This window comes from Electrophorus electricus, chromosome 2 (genome assembly GCF_041902795.1).
Source record: "Electrophorus electricus isolate QZ-2024a chromosome 2, ASM4190279v1, whole genome shotgun sequence".
NCBI classification, from domain to species: Eukaryota; Metazoa; Chordata; class Actinopteri; order Gymnotiformes; family Gymnotidae; genus Electrophorus; species Electrophorus electricus.
This window is the reverse complement of record NC_137498.1, coordinates 13,874,495-13,887,112: the sequence shown is the minus strand read 5'-3', so window position 1 is coordinate 13,887,112 and position 12,618 is coordinate 13,874,495. Positions and strand designations below refer to the sequence as shown.

The 12,618-nt window shown below is 40.4% G+C and overlaps 1 long non-coding RNA gene across 1 annotated transcript; it reads left to right on the top strand.

Annotated features, from left to right (window-relative positions):
• The first annotated feature begins 6,785 nt into the window (after window positions 1-6,785).
• LOC145648015 (uncharacterized) lies at window positions 6,786-12,263 on the top strand. The gene is made up of 5 exons (XR_014116417.1): window positions 6,786-6,841; window positions 6,928-7,126; window positions 7,201-7,273; window positions 8,772-8,955; window positions 12,024-12,263. It is a non-coding gene; the product is annotated as an uncharacterized LOC145648015 (long non-coding RNA).
• The last annotated feature ends 355 nt before the right edge of the window (window positions 12,264-12,618 follow it).

Here is a 12,618-nt window from a genome sequence, read left to right as displayed (position 1 = left end):
TGTTGAAGCATTTTTGGATATTTAATCTTTAAATTGTAGCACATTTTTATGTTAAGCAGGTCATTTTATAATCAAATGTCGTCCGTTGTCTGTACGCATCACTTCCACTGTGAGAGTCTATTGCTGTTTCGTAAATAAAGAGCCAAAGCAGGACAGAGAGTTGTGGTTTCTGTTTATACCCACTGATAACCATATACATCATGAAGGTGTGTGTGGTGCAGTTCACTGACAGCAGTTGGATGTCACTGTCTGTTACTTTCTCTTTAGGACCGGGATTGAACTCCAAAGTAAAGCAGATGGTTCTGCAGAATTGTACAGTGTGAAACCAGATCAGTGACATGGATACGGTCTCACTCAGACTTGAGCAAAAACACCAAATGTGAAAATCACCTTTTATTCCAAACAGGTGACTCTGGTCCAGTTCTTGGTGTGAAAGGGTTCATATGTAGGCTGGTCATAGAAGGTGGTTGCTTAGGGCAGTAGAGCTGCGTTGAAAAGGTTCTGCAAAGTGAATTTTTTTTGCTGTTGTAGCTGAGGCAGTTGGCTTGCTACAGCTTTATATGACATTATTACCAATATAGTTATACTAAAATATAAATATTAGGAGTGTAATGGTATGTGTTTTCATCCCAAATCACCCCATACACATTACAGTTCACTGTACGCAGTCATACGGAGAGTACACGGTAGCCTAAGTGTGAAGGCTGATGAACATAATGTGGAATCAAACTTCACATCTGCGATTTCCACTCCAAACCTTAAGATGTAAGCTATTAGCAAGGTAGCAACATGCTAGGCTAAATGTAGCTCAAGCTTGTTAGTGAAATTTACTGAATCATTAACACTATGACCTGTTTCTTTCAAATCACCTGTGTGGGAAAGTTTCCCAGTGACCTGAATGGTGGACGAGGACAGTTTGTTGGTGTTGTAGAGTGTGTGTGCTAAAACACATGAACTTGCAAATTCAGCAGCATCGCCCAGATGTGGTGATGTCATTGGTGGGCGGAGTTTGATAAATGCTAATGTATTATCTGCACACTGCTTATGTCTGTTTAAGATGGAGATTATGTAGGTATGGCAGGTGCTGGAGTCTCAGTTAGAAACTCCATAAGTTTATAGCTAAATTTATGTACGCTTGTTTTGTGAAATTCATAGAATGGTGAATGATTAGTTTTCTTTGAGCTGTTAGTCACAGTTTCAGTTCACACTGCTTCAACAAGTGATGGCTGCAGAGCTCCATTTTTTAAGGCCTGCTTTTGTGATGCGAGGAGGTAAAGCAGGATGCGAGGAAGAGTCATGTTACACACAACAAACATTTATTGTGATACACAAAAGACATCTAAGTGGTTAGCAGGCTAACCGGGTTTAAACATCGACAATACTTATACTCAGACACAAGACTTATATACATGCATACTAATGACACACAATAAGGAGCAGGTGTGAAACACAGGGAGGGCATAGCCATACGGATAAACACACACACACACACACACACACACACACACACACACACACACACACACACACACACACGGGGGCGAACAAAGGTTCACCAACCCCAGGAAAGAGGCAGGACGCAGGAAGTGTTTATCTGGGCAAACCAAGAATTAGAGTTATAACATTAGTGTAGTTCAAATCACTTGCAGATTTACAATGAACCCACTTACACAAATATGGTAGTCAGAAAATGTAAACTGTGCACAAAAACTGTAAACTGTAAACTTGTACAGTACTTTCTTAAACCCAGTTTATAAAGAGCTTTACAGGGAATAGAATGAATATTAAAGCTTATTACATCCTGGGATCTATCATCTTATTTGCAAAAATGAAAAAGGAAAATAAATGAAAGTTGAACAATTTAAATAATACAATGCAAAATTAAATTAGGAATTAATAATTTAAAGTAAAAGGCAATTTACATGATTAAGTGATTATAAATAGACATAGCACATTATAAATAAGAAAAGGGAAGACCTTTCATACAAAGCACTTAACACATTATGAATGTTCAGAACATTTTGCATCCATCAAGTCTTTATGGGCACTTGTAATACCTTATAGCATTATTTAAAAAATATTTTGTAGTCTACTTTGAGTACATGATTTAAAGGATTAAAGGGTTAAAGGTTATGATTTGAAGCTTCAGTGTCTCACTCTGTCTGGATCAGAGCTGCTCTTTAAGGATAAATCCTGCATGAGTTCACATGCCAGCGTTTCTCCAGGATCGCTCTGATGTGCTGCACTCGTCTGTAATATTAAAACCCAGTGACAGAGCAGTGCAAGAACAGGTGACTCGAGCACTAGATAATGCTTCATATCAAAAAGTCAAAGATGAATGCTCATTGGTGGTGTGATTTTGTGCAGTAATACATTTAATCTGTTTTGTGAAAATAAGATAAGGCATTAAAAAACAAAAGTAATAAATCAGCGAAGGTTTAACAAGGATACACATTGTCACTGATGCAAAATGCCACCGTCACAGTATCCCTACTGTATTTCTTTCTCAGTAGCTCCACCTAGTGGAGACTTTAGTGCTGGGTAACCTTGAATGAGTACGTGCAAATACAAATACAAGATTTTTATAATCCATTCATATTTTAATAAAACTGATGAAGATCTTAAACTGAACTGCTGGCCGAGCCAAAGACTGTCAGATGGAGTTTTTAAAAAATGTTTTTTATAAAGAATCTAAAGTCATCTAGTCAACTGACCAGACAAACCGTTACACTGATAGAATTCAGCTGGTTACTGCTCCAGGAAATTTTTCTCTGTTCATATCTGGTCTGACTAAAGAGGACTGGGGACAGTACAGGTGTTGCATTAGCAGTCATCATCTTATAGAGGTCCAACTCAAAGTAACAGGTAAACCAACCTCTTGTATATTTATAGTATGCATGAAATGTTGACTACCCTTAGTGGCTGGTCTGTACCAATAACTATCATACTATGAATAAAAATACAGTCAACTAGTCAAATATGGAATGCTATTCTCATCTAAAATATGAATCTGAACCCACTGATGCAACACTAATAGATCACAGACCTAAAATATGACGTTCTGTTTATGCTTTATTTTAATCTCCCCATATTTAGTCCAAGGTGCCTGGGTCATGTGGTCAGAAACTGACCAGTGATAAAATAGTGGATCTCTAACACAAAATATTCATCGCCACAGATAGGCTGTACTTTCTAACTGTGGACATACTAGGTGTTTCTATTAGAATATAAACACCCTGGAATTGTGGCTGACATGAGGCATATAAAGACATTTAGATTTCAGCTCTGGTTGTTTGAGCACCAAGTTTCAAGAATCATTGAGAAAATACACTGCCTGACCAAAAAAAAGGTCACACACTCTAATATTTCATTGGGCCGCCTTTAGCTTTGATTATGGCATGCGTTCGCTGTGACATCATTTCCACAAGCAAGTCACAACATTTATTTCTGTCCAGAGTTGCATCAATTTTTCCCCAAGATCTTGTATTGATGATGTGAGATTTGGACCACTGTGCAAAGTCTTCTCCAGCACATCCCAAAAATTCTCAATGGGGTTCAGGTCTGGACTCTGTGGTGGCCAATCCATGTGTGAAAATGATGTCTCATGCTGGTGAACCACTCTTTCACAATTTGAGCCTGATGAATCCTGGCATTGTCATCTTGGAATATGCCCATGCCATCAGGGAAGAAAAAAATCCATTGATGGAATAACCTGGTCATTCAGTATATTCAGATAGTCAGCTGACCTCATTCTTTGGGCACATAACGTTGTTGAACCTAAACCTGACCAACTCCAGCAACCCCAGATCATAGCACTGCCCCCACAGGCTTGTACGGTAGGCACTAGGCATGATGGATGCATCATTTCAGCCGCCTCTCTTCTTATCCTGATGCACCCATCACTCTGGAACAGGGTAAATCTAGACTCATCAGACCAAATGACCTTCTTCCATTGCTCCAGAGTCCAATATTTATGCTCTCTAGCAAACTGAAGCCATTTTTGCCGGTTAGCCTCACTGACAAGTGGTTTTCTTAAGGCTACACAGCTGTTTAGTCCCAATCCCTTGAGTTCACTTCGCATTGTGTGTGTGTAAATGCTCCTACTTTCACTATTAAACATATCCATGAGTTCTACTGTTGTTTTTCTATGATTTGATTTCACTACACATTTAAGTGATCGCCGAGCATGATCATTCAAGATTTCTTTCTGACCACATTCCTTCTTCGAAGATGATGTTTCCCCACTGTCCTTTCACTTTTTAATAAGGCATTGGCCAATTCTTAACCTGATTCTAGTAGTTTCAGCATCTCCTTAGATGTTTTCTCTGCTTGATGTATGCCAATAATTTGACACTTCTGAAACAGATTAACATCTTTTCCACGACCACAGGATGTGTCTTTCGACATGGTTGTTTAACAACTGAGAAGGTACTCACTGCATCAGTTAGGATTAAATAACTTGTTTCCAGCTGAAACATAATCACCTATGCAGTAATTATCCAATGGGAGGCTCTTACCTATTTGCTTAGTTAAATCCAGGTGGTGACCTTTTTTTTTTTTGGACATGATTCACAGTATTAAGTCCCACCTCTTTGTATCTGCAATTATTTGATTATCTCACAGAAAATGATTGATTTGTATTTAAAAGAAAAGGCAATTTGCTTGCTTCAGAAAGGAAACACTGCACCTACAGAGCCCTGTAGCCTCAGACTAAGCTGTTGTATTACCACCACTGACACACAGCAAACTGACACACAGGAAACTGAACATTTCTGCTTGTACAAATTGTAAATCCATCAGTTCTGTAGTATAAAATCTAAAGCTAAATGTACAAAATACATAACAGCCCTGAACCCTCATTACTTATAACTGATCACACTTTGCTATTCTTGCAGAGCCTCCATATAAACCTAGAAACCCTAAGAGAGAGTAATGGAATTTACAAACTGTCAAAAAAATGATTTATTGCTTGATTTGTCTTGACCCTCCATATATATATATATATATATATATATATATATATATATATATATATATATAATTATTATTATTATTGTTATTATTATTATTATTATATGATTTCTGATGTGACAATATTATATGAAAATAAATTAAAACACAATGAGGGATCCTCAAAATACTTTTATTGACTTAAAAAAAATATGTAATTGTGAAATATTCAAGTGATTAAAGTAAATAAAACTTCCGAGTCTTAAACGAATACGTACCACCCATACGTGTGTGTGTGTGTGTGTGTGTGTGTGTGTGTGTGTGTCTCTCTCTCTCTCACTCACCCACTCATTCACCCCTCCCGCTCCCTCCCATTGGTTGATTCTCTAGAGGTTACACCTCCTCACCCCCCCTCCCCCCAACATGCAGGAAAAACTTTCTGACAAAATATGATATAAGGTGAAAAAAAAAAACCTCCTCCCAGGGTCAGAAATACACTCCTCATTTGACTCCCCAATTTTGTCGCCTTTTCTTTCTTCCCCACCACCCCCTCTGACCCAACCCGTGCAGCGTGCGACTCCTCCCACAAAACCAGACCCTCGTACCCGCTCATTTAAATTTAGTTGTACCCCAGATGTTTGAGTAGGAATCATTGAAATAATTATTTAATAGTGAAATAATGTGATTAACGAAAATAACATTTTTTAGTCTCATACTACACCAGTTTGTCTCCACTTTCTCTATCTGTTCAGTGTCCTCTCTGACACACACTCTGCAGTCAGAGGTCATTGACACTCTCTCTCTCTCTCTCTCTCACACACACACACACACACACACACATCTCCCACGACACCTCTTCACATCTTATTTGCCAGATGTATTCAAACAAGGCAATAAGCAAACTTTTCAGAAAACATCACAAAGTTTTAATTAATTTATTTTTTGTCTGATCTCTAACCATTGTGGTTACTCTATACGTTTTATCACACAAGGTTTTTGTCCGTTATCACACGTTGTACTCCTACCACTTTCAGTGCATTCCACAACTGAGAGAGGTGTTGGGGGAGGGACGTAATTTACAACTTCTATCCGAAAACCATTTCTATCCCCACCGACTTTTTCTTAAAGCCGTGTTTTCGGTATTTCACTCCTTTAGTTCACAACAGGTAAGCAATTCAGTAATGCTTAACTAATTCATGCTATACCTTATATTCGTATAAGTTACTAAAAAGGTTGACGTGTATTTAGCTATTTATTTAGCTAATGGATGAAATACTTTATCGTGCGTTGTATGATTTAACTCAGTGGGGCTTAGCGTCGTAATTAATTTCAGGTCTAGATAAAACATACATTTTAACAATCAATGCGTATTATCTACAAGCTATCGTAAGTATTCTTTTGCGAGCTATCTAGGAAAGGATATTGTCAATGTCTTTATTCTGATGATTAATGGTCAATATGTAATATGTCCGCTATGCCATAGAGTACGTGAAATATTTTGATCGACTAAAACTCTTTTGATCGACGGCTATTCTTATTCTCAGGGCTAGCTAAATAGAAAAACTTTAGCTTCGAAGTGGGTGAATCTATTTACTTAAATTAACCAGTACATGACCTGACATAAATGCGGTTTTGGTATAAAGGATATCATTATGGTGATCTTTTCTACTCATGGTCTATAATTCTGTTCTATGTATTTCCATAGTTTCCGACGTTCACGACTTTCTTGACTCTGTGGAGAGAATTGCCGACCAAGGTAATTTCTTATTTGTGAACTTTTATAAATTTTAATTTTATGCATTTGTTTTGTTTACATTTTTGTTACTTTTATTTGCAGATATAAGGACACAAGCTGATGAAACAGTTCATATATTGAAAGAGTTGTTACAAGGTAATCTTTTCTAGAGTGCGTCTACCATATGTTAAAAGATCGCTTTATGTCTAAAAGTTTATGCAGTGCGTTAATTTGTCACACAGGCAGAGGGGGTGAATCCCTCTACTGTCATCCACTATTCATCGAGCCCTCTGGCGGAGCTCACAAATATTTCACCTCTTACAACCGGCAACGTTTACAGAAACGTATACAGAGGTCACTGTGGCTTATAACATACGTCTAAATAATTCTAGGCCTATTCACGCTGTTCAACCACACTAACCTGTAGGCCACCATCTCCACGTAAGTATAATTTTAAAAGCATGTTTATTAATCACATTTATACTAGAATAATTGGATCAACTTTCTTTTCTAAGATGACTCGGACGACGAGGATGATTAACAGCTGTCAAATCAACCAATCAAATCAAGCAATAAATCATTTTGACGGTTAGTAAATACCATTACTCTCTCTGTTCACAAATAGCTGCCATTTTATGCAAATGTCGTGGGTATGTTGGATGGCCTAAAATGTGTTTTACGAGCAGATGTACCTAAAATTTAAATGGTTTACAATTCTAATTTTTCAGAAATATCTGATTCAAAGTTGCAGAAAAAAATGCTGCTTTCCAGCATTTGCTCATTTTTGGGGCTTGAAAATCATAGTTTTAAATCTGGCTAAGCAGTATGACTTCTCAAGCATTAGGATGCAAAATTCAGACAACCCCACCAAAGTTCTCTTGTTGCTTACCCTTCGAGAAACAGACTGTTGCTAACTGGGCATAATATGAAGAGTTTTACTTTATCTCTGTAGTTCTCTCATTGGCATTTAGAGCATAACTTATTGCACAAATTCTGTATGCTTGACATTGCCTTGCAAGGATTTTTTCTTTGCCATAGACTTGAAGAAAGTAACTTTTAAAATTGAGCTAATTAGCATAAACCTTTTTAGGAAACAAAATAAGGACACACTCACTAAAGTTTATACTTCCTGTACTAATGTTTGAAAGTCTTGAATTAGCATAGACATTATGCTACGAGTTTTAATTCATCAGTTTGGTGATTAGTTAAGGAGCCTGACTTTGCTCTGTGAAGAACAGCCCTCCATTCAACTGTAAGGACAGCAGTTACACATTTACCAAGAAAAGTGTTTTAGCCTGGTATTGAACCAGGTACTTTCTGCTTGTAAAGCAAACATGATAACCACTACACTACAGAAACCATACAGCAAGGGGACTTCTGGATCCTTCCAGCATTTCCTCCTTTTTGGTGCCTGAAAGGCATAGTTTACAAACTGGCTTGAATTGTCTTCTCCCCATTAGGATGCAAAATTCAATCCCACCAACCAACGTTTTCTTGTTTCATTGCCTTTGAGGGACAGAATGTTACTCTCTAGGAATAATATGATGAGCTTTACGTGATCACTGTAGGCTGTTGCCTGCAGTGTTTACTCTGCTCACTAAAGCCATACATTTCTAGCTGCATGCGACTCCCATCTTGCCTGCTTCTCAAAACTAACATTATGGTTTAATATATATTTGAAGTACAGTTGTTTTCTATTGATTTTGATTAATCAGCATTTCAAGAATGCTGTTGTACTGCGTTTATTTCACCATCGTCTCAACAACATATCAGCAAGAATGTGTTCTGATTGTCATTAAGAACATAATATGATTAGATTTATAGATCAAAACAACAATTAATCAAATTATATTTATCAAATGGAGCAAAATGAAGCTTGTGAAGAAAATACTAATATTTTCTTAATACACTTTGAAGAAGTAGTGGGGACAATGTAACGCAGTTCAGAAATTGATGGGGACAGGGTAAATTGCATCTGGCTGTTGTCTCGGGTATTTCCAATGCTGTGCCTCATGAGCTGAAAACTAACTTTGTGGTGTACCATGTTACGCAGGTTTTAAACTAACATGGATTTTCGCTGAAACAGAATCCATCCTTATAACCAACGACATAGACATCGGCACCATTCCCCCACATCACAGTGTCACACCTTTCCACATGGACACCACAAGGCGGCAGATGAGGAGATGATGGGAGAGTGGCTGAGGAAGATGAGGGAGGAGCAGCAGACACTGAAGGAGGAGAGAGACATGGCAGGTTCTCCTGCAGATGTGAGTAAATGTATCTATTTTCATCTAGCATTCATTTTATGCATCATCTATAGGTTTTCTGTTTATCTGTCTGGAGTTGGCATTCTCAAAGCATTCCATTCTTAATATCATGGTAACCAGAATGAAGTCATTTTAATGACTTAACATGTCAGAATAATCTTGGCTCTGCAATGGGAAGCACTAATTTCTGTGTTAGATATGCAGGTAGCAGTCTATAGCAGACTATAAACTTAAGAGAACTCGGATGAATAGTGAATCTGAGAAGATATGGTAGTAGGAATAACACACTTTAATAGCAAAAGCAAATCCATTCACAGCCACTTATAAAAACATCTGTTTTCCTCAACACACAATCAGCTTTTTCATTCAAAAGCAAAGTGATGGGAATCAGGAACCAGTTCCAAATTGCCCAATCCATCAGAATTATACGACTCCGAGATGAAGACTTTTTTTTAGCATTGCTTGTGCATTTTTCTGAATTAGGCATTGTGCAAAACTAACATTGAGTGTCATGATTTCAATCTCTTACAAACATGTGTCATGGAGGAGAGGCGTGGCTTCTTTTCATGAAAAAAAGATAACAGAGGTGCATGGATTGTCTGGAATATGACCATTTCAAGTAAGAGTGGAATCACAAGACGTATGTCGAAACATCTTTCGATGCAACTTGGTCCAACATTCCAGAAATACCATGTGCTGCTGCTTCCCAGTCGAGCAGGATGTCCCATCCCCCAGATAAATATGCTGCATTAGAATAAAGTTAACACTATGCTGCCAGGCTTAGCAGGTTATTTCTTTGATTAAATGAAAATGAACACTGTACAAACCTCCTCTACTTTCATGCATATTAGATGAGGATGGACAGACTGTTGCTCCAGCCAGCTGGAAGACTCAACATCAGCCCCCAGCTGAAAGCTCCATCTCATGCTTGCTGCACAGTGATGGAGAGTGAGCATAGCAGGGGTGAATGCATCACTGTGCCAGACAGGCAGGCAGGGAGGCAGACAGGCAAGTAAACTGGGCAGGCAGGTGGGCAGGTGGCAGGGTAAGCAGAGAGGCTGGGGAGGCAGGGAGGCAGGGAGGCAGGGAGGGTGCACAGGCAGGCAGGCAGGCAGGGAGGGTGGTAGGCTGGGGAGGCAGGGAGGGAGGGCGGGAGTCTGGGGAGACAAGCAGGCTGGCAGACAAGCAGGGAGAGATGGAGGGAGGGAGGGGGCTGAGGAGTGAGGGAGACAGGTAAACAGGGAGGGAGGCAGACTGGCACATAAGCTGGGCAGGCAGGCAAGTGGGTGGGCAGGAGGGTAAGCAGAGAGGCTGGGGAGGCAGGCAGGCAGGGAGGGAGAGAGAGGCACTGGGGAGGCAGGTGGGGAAGGCAGGAAGGGAGGGAGGCTTTGGAGGTAAGCAGGTAGGCAGGCAGGCAAGCTGGGTGGGCAGAGAGGCTGGAGTGAGGCTGGGGAGTCAGGCAAGCAGGCTTGGATGGAGGGAGGCAGGGAGGGTGGGGAGGCAAGCAGGCAGGGAGAGAGCAAGAACACTGGGTACACTGGGGAGGAAAGGAGGGAGGCAGGAAGGGAGGGAGGGAGTCTGGGGTTACATGTGGCCAGATGAACAGAATGTATTCCAAACCTCCCCCAGGAGTCTGCGTCTCCATTCAGATCTACCGGCCATGGGTAGCCCCAGCCTCCCCTCGGTGTCTGGGTCTCGATTCTAATCATGTGGCCACATGTATTCCCAGCCTCCCCTGGAGTATGGGTCACATGCTGCTTGTCTGGCCTCATGTATCCCCAGCCTCCCTCCCTCCCAGCCTGGCTGCCTACCTGCCTCACTGCCTCCTGAGCCTCCCTCACTCCCTCCCTCCCTGTCAGCCTCCCTGCCTCCTTCTCTCCCCAGCCTCCCTCCCTCCGTGCCTGCCTGCCTCCCCAGCCTTTTTCTCTCTGGCCTGCCTGCCTACGCTCCTCCCAGTGCCGCGCCTGCAAACCTCCCACGCCTTCCATCGCTGAGTGCAGCCGCACCTCCAGACCTCCTGAGCCTGCCATCGCTGAACGCAACCATGACTCGGCACCCACATCGGACATGCAGGTGGACGCTCAGGACACGTCAGACGTGCTCGTGAACGCTCAGCTCATGCTCCACTGGTGCCCACGCCCTACGACACTTCTGTAACTGCATCTACATAATGTATCTATACCTGTTTGTGTGAACTTGGTAAAAACCTGTTACCCTGCCTTGTGGCATCGGTGTTCCTTTACCTGTTCCAGTAGCTGCACTCATGCCTGTTGTTTATTTTGTTGCTGTGCCTGTCTCAGTTTTGTTTAACATAATTACGTCTGCCTTTGCTTCTGTGCCTGTCCCTGTCCCTGTTCCCGCAGCTATCCCAGTTTTTCTCCTCTCCTGTCTCTGTGCTCGCCTCCTGTTCTAGCCATGTTGCCAGTCCCACTCCTTTTCCCTCAGTCTGTCCCAATTCCTGTGCCTGTCCATGGTTTACAGTCTCGTCTAGCATAAGTAACCTGGTTCTGTGCTTCATCGTTGTTCTCCTGTTAGCCGTTCCTTAGTGTTAAGTTTCCTTAGTTGCCTTGTTATCAGCCTTGCCCTGTTAGCCTGCTTAGTCTTCTGATTCTTTCCCTCATTCTATTCTGTGTTGTTTTTCTTGTTCATTTTTTTATATTAAACTTCTTATTTATTTGTTAATCCTGTCTGTTCGTTTACTCATTCTCATTAGGGTTTGCCTAGTCATTGTTCCAGTTCACTCTCACATCCGAGGCATTGTTACTTTGTATATGTGTTCACCCTCAGCCTCCCAACCATTACACTCATGTGGTTCCTTATTTCCCAAAATCCAGATGTATTATTAAGTACATTTTAAATAGAAAAATAAAGATGCAGACTTGAGAATTAATTGAAGAGAATAGCAGGCCCTGTGTTTTTGCTGTTCAATATAACATACAAACAAGGCATATGGTAAATATGCTGCGTTAGAGTAATGTGAACACCACACAGGCAGGTTTAGCAGGTTATTTCTTTGACTAAATTAAAATGAACGCTGTGCAAACATTCTCTGCTTTCATCCATTTTAGATGAGGATGGACAGACGGTTGTTCCAGCCAGCTGCAAGACTCACCGTCCCCCCCCAGCTGAAAGCTCCATCTCATGCTTGCTGTGAGTGTGGCAACGGTGAACACGTCACTGTGCCCATCACTGCATCACGGAAGAGACACTGAGACACTGTGATGAAGAGGAGGAAGAGGACTACACTCAGATCATTATTATGATCATGTGGCATGGTTTAAAACATGAAGCTTCAATAAAGCCATTAAACTAAACCATTTGGTGGTACTAATATAATAATAATAATAGTAAACTTTAGTTGTATACAACTTTTTAAAATTGTAGTACAAGATAAGAGTACACACAATCAAGATTAAAAAAAAACAATGATAAAAACCTGGATAATAAAATCATAGAACATAAAATCTGTTCAATATAAACTGTATAATATAAACAGTGAAATAAATTTGGTAAGAGAGATAAAACTAGACAGATTTACAATATAATTTTTTTTTTACGTTCCATGTAATTTTCATACGCCCAAACTGTGATGGAGTTTGCAGATCGGTGCCCTTCAAAACTATTTAGAATGAAAGAGCTCAATAGCATTTATGGCAGACCCCA